Genomic DNA, 8,328 nt, shown 5'->3' on the forward strand with positions numbered 1-8,328 from the left:
AGCATGCACTTAGAAAGGGATTTCAATGTCTCTATTCTATTTTTTATCATTTGGTTGCAACCCTGCCCTGGTTGTCTACCAAGGTGAAGTAGTCCTTGATGAAAAATTTAACAGAGGTTGTACAAAACTGAAAAACTGTTCAGTTTCCTTGTAGTAGTTCACTCTTAACCCTCACCAGGTTCAAGGTAACCTGTTCTGCCAATGAGATTGCTCGCTTAATGCGGGCCTCCACACCTTTGTAGGCTTCTGACATATTGCTAGCATTGTCATAACACTGTCCACTACAGCTATTAATGTCAGTGCCAGTCTCCTCTAAAACACTAATTACAGAGTTAAACAAGGCTTCACCTTTATGATTTTTAATAGGAGGGAATTTGACAAATCCTTCCTCTACACAACCTTCTGGTGATATAAAACGCAGAATGAAAGTCAAAAGGTCTGCACTGTGATGTCTGGTGTTGAGTCCACACTGACAGCAAAATACTTTGCTGTTTTCACTCTGCTGATGATTTCATCCAGCACCTTTTGTCCCATCAACTGGATTAATTCCACAGACATTCAAGGAAAGGTAGAAATTTATTCCCCAGACATGTTGACAACCATCACTCATTCACAGCACGGCGGGACACAGACTAGCTATGCACACTGTGATTGGTCAACCCATGGATCAAAAACCAGTTAGCCCATGTTTGTCCCTTTTGATTTGGGAGAATCACTAGCCACAGACCTACACCTTAAATGATTGTCAGAGAACCCGACAAATTATAAAACAATGTATTTTTTTTCAGCTCGTCATGTGACTTTAAACGGTTGCATATGTATGACAGACAAGCGACAAACACGTGAAACTGAAACATTATCTATCTTTTGTTATTTGCCAATTCTAAACGGGACTGTAGCAATAAAAGTCAGCTTTTAATGATTTATCTGCACTAAACTTTCTTAGATTTACAACCATTCTTTGAGGTAACTGTACTGTGATGGAAGTAACTCAATAAATCATTAAAAAAAATAAAGTTTTTGATTGTTTTATTTGTTTATTTTTTCAACCAGGGGTTTGTTACTGTTTCACCGTGCCGTGTCTAAGGTGAAACACCCTCGGTGGACCCAGTTCGTTTTACCCAGTCAGGCGACCCCCACTTACTTATTACCTTGAATGTAGGAAGCATAAAACAGACAAGTATGCTTTTAGTTATATTTTATCTAGGTAAAGACAGAGAAATAGTTACAGTCACACCAGCGCTGATGGGCCCCTGATCGGCAGGAGCCTCGAGTGCTCATCACACAAACATTATAAAGGGATCTCGGGACACACCCATACAAGGGCGGTACACATCCAAACTGTGACATCAGCAGGGAAGCTGTGTCACCTCCGGGGTGGTATCTGATAGATATGTGCCAATCTTTTGGGTCAGTGCCATCTAAGTGTGCCATGCAGTTCTGGGATAAACAGCTCGTTCCACTTGACCTTGTTGATATCCTAACAGTCCCCCTGATGATGTGTCATTATGGCACATCACCAAAGATGATCAACCAGTGGAACGACAACTCTCAGTCTGTCCCTCTCCCAGAACAGTCGGTCATTCCGTCCAGTCCAAGCAATCCACGCACGTCAGCTTCCGGCTTCCAGAGTCCATCCATCTGTGATCTCCATGGCAGTCGATAGTGCGGTTCAGTCTCTGGGGTCACACAATCTCTGCTGGTGTGACTGAAAAGCACTTTGTAAAAACAGTCCAGTTGTCCGTTAGCCCCCCCTGTTGGTGTGCCCCAAAGGCACATCACAACGAAAACAGTTCCAAGAAAAGGGCCGGACAAACCACAATGGAAACATCTTAGCATCAATCAGCATGAATACTTCATAATTCAGCCTTTTTTACTCAAGCCCACAGTCCAAGCATTTTATCTACAATTTAGGGTTCAACTATTCAAGCTAGGCCTGTTTTAGGTTCCTATGCGCACATTATTTTAAGTTTACTTTAGACTATATAAGCTAAAGGTGTACCTTAATCAAGGCCAAATTCGTCTACTCTACCCCCACCCCAAGAAACCTCCTACTTGGTTCTCCCCTCTCCATTCCTATGGACAATCATCCAACACCTTCAGTCCTCACAAATCCAAGAGTACCAGTAGGGGGCATCAGAGGGCAGGCTGAGTCTTCATCACAAAAAACCATCTCTAAGAAATGGCAAAAAAGTGATGGAGCCCAGTCTAGGGGAATCCCACTCTGGGCCAATCTGAGCGAGAAGACACCCTGTATTGAATCTAAAAATTAGCCTTACCGAGTAATTTATGGATCTGTGATAGCCATCAGATCCTGGTTCTCTATATAACAAAGCAAAAAGATTGCAAGAACTGTAGGTCTTGGTGTGTGTGTCTGTAACAGAGAGTTTTCATTTTTAGTCATAAAGCCATAATGATCAACATATTGCAACATCACAGTATAAACATCATAACACATAAAATCAAACATGGTGATGGAAGTCAGTGGAGAAGAGAAAGTAAAAAATCAGGTTTGTGATATAAAAAGAGTCTGTACGTCAATAACGCAAAGTTAATGAAGCCTTCAGGCCATTCAGGCACAAGGCAGAAAATAATCTAATCGCGCTTAGGGTCTCTTCAGGCAACTCCTCCCGTTGAAGAATAAGGAATCAGAGTTCACTGGCTTCTTCATCCCCAGTCCTCTTCTTGGTTCCTCCGCATGGACAAAAACGATTTAGTTGGATGGTAATGAGTGTCCTGTCCTTTTTCAGGCAATAAGCATTTTATCCCCAGTAAAATGCTCTGTTGAGATGGTTGGCAGACACCAGGCCTTGTTTACTGTTGGATAACAGAAACAAGGTGTAATTAGTGTTCTTATCAAGACTCCCAATCCTTCTTTCATTTACCTTCTTCAAACACTTTCACATCCAGATATTTCCGTTCACAATTATTATGCTCTTAGCTTAACCTCCTTTACTGTAATCATTAGATCTTGCATTACTCTTATATAAAAGGAGAAATCTGAAAGTTCAACATTATCTGCAGCAGCATTTCTCTATAATTCTTAATCAAAATTTCCCCCTGTGTGTCTCACCTTACAGTGTCCAACAGCTGAAAATTCTCTGCAACAGAAATTTATCATCATATGTTTCATGACTACTGTGACACGGTTCATCTCAATTTATCTAGCACACAAGGAATTGTATTAAAACCTTTCAGAAACTTCTTACTGAACCAGCTCCAAAATACTTCACATTTTTCTAAAAAGTCCAACAGAAAAACCCTTAAGTTTGTAAAAGAAAGCTCCACTATATATATTTGCAGAATAATGTTGTGATATTAATAAGAAGCAGCCCTATGTACTTCTTGTCTTATTTTGAAAAGCTCAGCTAAGAGAAAGGAAGTGTGTGCATGCCCCTCGCCCACACGGAGTTGTGATTGGTTGCTATTCAGGAAGTGGGTGTAGCCCAGGGCGGAGACAGGAAGTAGTTCTGTGAATCACTTTCAGCTTGACGTGCATCAACCCAAAAGACTTGTAATTGAATGCGCCCTCCACCTAGAGCGAAGAGCAATTCTAACCCCATTAATTCTTGATTTTTTTTTAATCACTTCTGCCTGTTTTAACAGACAGCTTTTGTAAGCGACCTTGGTTTTTATCTTATGTCCCCCTGTTTGAATCTTGTTTGAAACAAACCTTTAAACTGTAGTATGCTGTGAGCAGTAACTCATTGTTGCTTATTAAACACAACGCCCCCTGACCATGTAAGAAGCTCCATACTGCTCTAGGTCTTTAAACCTTTTTCAGTCATTCAACATTAGTTTAATAGATAATACTTCCAAGCATAATTTTATCCCCAAGTAAATCAACCCTTTAACAAGTATCTAATTCTTGTTCTCATGTGTTTAGTTTATCCTTGAAAAACTTTAAGCAGACATTACTCCGAGTGATTTTCTTACATTATCATACATTTATTATTATTACCTTTGTGATCTTATATCACCCAGTGATCTATAAATCCTTATTTTATGTTTGCACCGTCTTGTCCCAGCAGATTAAAAATTCTCATTCTAGAATTTGCTTGGTTTAGTGTTTCCTCAATCACTGTCTGTCGTAATTATTGAAGAAATTGTGCAGTTCCTTTAAACCCTCTTAAATATTGACCACCCGTTGGTAAATGATCAGCTTTAAGTTTTGCCCTTCTTCTAATTCTTTGTTTAGCCTTAGTATCTGCACCTTAAATTGACGAATAGTGGAATTCTTTGTATAAACACTTCTCTGTGTCCGTATTTGTTTTGGCCTCTATAATTTTGTTTTTTGCATTTTAAGTGTGAACCTGGTCAGGATAGCGAAAGTCATCTCCGATGCTCCTTTTGGCAACCCCAGCAAACCCAAAAACAAAAATGTTCACTGTCAGTGTTAGGTTATAGGTAATCCCTGTGGGAACACGACGTCGTCTCCTTTGTTCCAAGCGCCTGGGTCATCGAAACACTCCACCACCTGCGACAAATTTCTGACATTTTCAAACCACAGCAGCAATTCCTGGGTGTCCACACCCCCTGTCTGAAATGTCTCTCGTCGTAAGCCCAGGCTTTCAGTTCATCTCCTGTTAAGTGTCCCCCTTTAGAGCCCATTTACCCCAAAGAGTCCAAAAGTGTGTTCTAGGTACGTTTCCTGAACGCCAACCTCTCCATGTCATGTTCGTGAAACCTTGTAGTTGAATTCCATCACCTGTGAAGCAAAGCAGTCATGCATAGTTCTTTTCAAGATTTTCTTTATCACAGCAGTAGTGTCACTGTCTGATGCCATTGCAGCTCTGATGTTCCTCAGAGCCAACCTTCATGCATTGATATCATGTTGGAGCTGTTATCCTCATCTTGTGTCCAGGAGTGCTTCTGCTGTCCTGACCAGATACCAAACGTCCAACTAATCTAATTGACCTCATTACTTTTCTGCATGTACAAGAGGACGATCGTTAGATTATCCTGGTCTAAAAGACCACTAGGTTAATAGATGGCTAAACTATGTTTATGTGTTCTTTTCTTCTGGATGTTTTAACATTTAGTTAAAGAACAACTATTGTGCTATTTTGTGTTTAAACAGATAGTTTTTAAGTCTCCTCACACCTTTTAGGTAACTGCGTACAATTCCAAACTATTTACACTGGTGCTTTAATCCCTAATTTACCCAAGTTAGTTATTAGAATAAGGCATTATTCTAAACCTGCAGTTATTCTGCTTATATTGAAAAATTAGCTTGCTCACTCGTTCGTTCAGTCGGTTATGCTATTAACTGTTGCTGTAATGCCTACTTTAACTTTTTCGCCCACTAGTTTTTCCATGATCATAATTATCGCCCATTGATGTAATAGCATACATTGTTCTTATCCACTTTCCTTTTACGTTTAGACGGCCCCTCTATGTAATTCCCTTACTGTAATCCCCAATATAAGTTGTCAAACCTTTTAGGTTTAGCATAATTACTTAAGCTGCTCTATGCTCTCATCCCGTAACTTAATATTTTGGTGCAAAATGGATGTCTTTTAGCGGTTCCCCCTATTTCTTCTCATGCATGATGTATTTTATGAAGCTTATTGTATCTTAAAGGTGCCTCTTTGAATCTTATTCAAAACCCCCTGTGGGGTTAATAAAATTCCAAAACATATCTATATGTGTTTAAATGATTTAAATAAAAACTTTGTTAGAAAAGTAAAAGAAAATCCTTCTTATCAGCGGCCCAAAATCTCTACCAGCTTTGTTTCCAGACCAGTACCACTTGTCCGAATGCGTTTGACCCTCTTATCGCTCGCTAATAACAGCTCTGACTTAAAACAATTAACATCCTAGGGGTTTAATAATAATCCTGATTGCTTTTAATCTGAAAGTTTTTTCTAAGCGCCTCCGCCAATGTGTATGTTTCTAATGCGTGTTTTGTGTTTTAATTATGTGCAGGAAAATCTGATGTGAAATGCAGAAGGGGTGTCTGCCAACTCATCTTTGTTTCGTGTTGCGGTCCACTGAAGGTTATCCGATGCGTCTGTCTTTTCCCCCGCAATTAGTTGTCCATTTTCAGTCCTCATGTCTCAGTTCAACAGCACAACATCGTTCCAGAACGAGCATTGTCCATGAATCTTCTTTCTCCAACCGTTGTGTCTGAAACCACAAGGAATTCTGCCAGCATTTTGCCAATATGGATTTTGTCCAAAATCAAATTGTCTAATAAAAGAATTGTCTATCTTCATCCGTAGTGTAGTGTAAATAAGTTGAAAAGAAAAAAATCAAAACAAAAATTACAAGAAAACTGTCTCAAAACAAAATCAACCACATCGTTCCCTCTAAAACAAAATTATTCTTGAAGTTTTTCACCTTTACCCCAGATCTTGATCCCTTAAAAATTTATCCAAGCAAAATATTTTACAGACAGTTCAACCTCTTTGTATAAGTTCATTAATAAAAAACATTTCTCTTAACCTTGTAGCATCACATTCCCCATTAAACCTCTATGCAGCTTCTGCAAAAATTACTGATTTTTTTTTTTTTTTTTTTTTTTTTTTTTGATTAAAAACTGGATTAGGCAGGAGTCAAGTACATCACCTTTTTCTCCTTGTCCCAAGGATCAGCCCCCATGGCACTGCGGCACTGTTTCTGTATTCTCTCGCATCTGAGAATGTCTAAAATGAGACTAAATCTCTATGTTAGCACATCCCTATCATATTGACCAGGTTTCTTTGCAAAGAAAAAGAAGCAGAAAGATAGAGCTGTTAATAGCAGAAAGCAACAAACAATTTTAAGACACCACCTTTCCTGCCGGAAGATCTCCTCAGTCAAAACTAAGTATAATTTAGTGTCCAAATCTGATTATAACTCCTTACCGCACTGTCTCCTCAGAGCCCCCCGTTGGCAGAAAGGTGGCGTCTCCTTTATTCTGAAAGCAATAACTCAGAGAAAAACAAGAGTGTTAATAGCATGTAGTTAAAACCCTGGTCCCCTTAGTGTCACTTTAACGTGATGTTGTTCTGCTGATCCTGGGAAATTAGATCTATTCCTCACCTTTCCCCTGAACTCCGTTCAGAACCCCTCCAACAGAAAGAAAACAAAAAACAAAAGAAATTAACAAACAAAAACAAACAAAATTGTCTTCCAAGGAGCACAATTATGTCTATTACAATATGACATAGGTTTTTGACGTACTTTTTGATATCCTTCTGGTCCTTTGACCATGTGTATTTGCTGTTAGTAATACTTTTATTCATATATAACTTTTCAATCTAAATTGGTCAAGGGTGAAACTTTAATCAATGATTTTCTCTTTTAGTTTTTTGAGCTTCTAGTGTTTTTCTGTAAATAAGTGTTTTCTCGTAAGCATATTGAGAAGGCTACCCAAAAACAAAGAGATTAGAAGTAGAATCCCTTCAAAAGCTGGCTTTATTTTATTTTTTCCCTCTGACATAGTTTTCGTGCCCCCAGGCTAGAACACACAGACCCAGCCTTGCCATAACATTCAGATGTTTACATCATGGTCAGATTTGTTTATCATATCTTTTGTCCTGCTTCAGGTTAAACTGACCCTCTGAGGCTTGCCTCAGCTCAGCATAACTAATAACATCAGATGCTTTTGTAACCGATGACATGCTTAATGTGGCCTTGTGATACTTCTCAAAATTTCTCATTAGCTGCATTCAAATCCCCAGTAAAAAGAAATAAAATAAATTAATACAGAACCCTTAGAAAAGCAACCATATTTAGTCCCATACAGTCTGTTTAAAGCAGTTGGTCTCATCTATTTAAATCAAAAATCATGTATATCTTAGTGCTCTTAAATTCTTCTTTTTAGGCAGCTGTAAAATCCTTTTCTCCCAAACATTCTCCCATATGCTCCCCATATGCTGTTTGCCATTTTATTAATGTTCTAAAATTACAATATAAAAGCTTTTTCTCTGTTATTATTTCAGCTGTCATGAATTCATTGACAAACACAAGCCAAGCACAATCTAATAGCATAACTGAATACAGCCCTACCGCCTCTGGTTGCTGTACTGCATATTTAAGCTCCAAACAACAAAAACTTTTATCCCCAGTCCCAAGTTTTTCTTACAGCCCTGGGATATTTTCTGTTTAAGACACGTTAGCATATCTCAGTGTAACAATTTAATTTGCCCAGATATTTAATGTTAAAAAAAAACAAACTTTGTTATTTAAATCTCTCTTACTTTTACCTTTTTGTTAACCTAGTCCATGCTCAAAATGTCATTTGAATTACGGAGCTGCAGTTCTCCCAAAACAAATGATCATCTTGAAACCATGAACAATAATTTTTAACCGAATTAATTAATTCACACAGAAGAACGTTTA

Source organism: Fundulus heteroclitus, chromosome 5 (assembly GCF_011125445.2).
Source record: "Fundulus heteroclitus isolate FHET01 chromosome 5, MU-UCD_Fhet_4.1, whole genome shotgun sequence".
NCBI classification, from domain to species: domain Eukaryota; kingdom Metazoa; phylum Chordata; class Actinopteri; order Cyprinodontiformes; family Fundulidae; genus Fundulus; species Fundulus heteroclitus.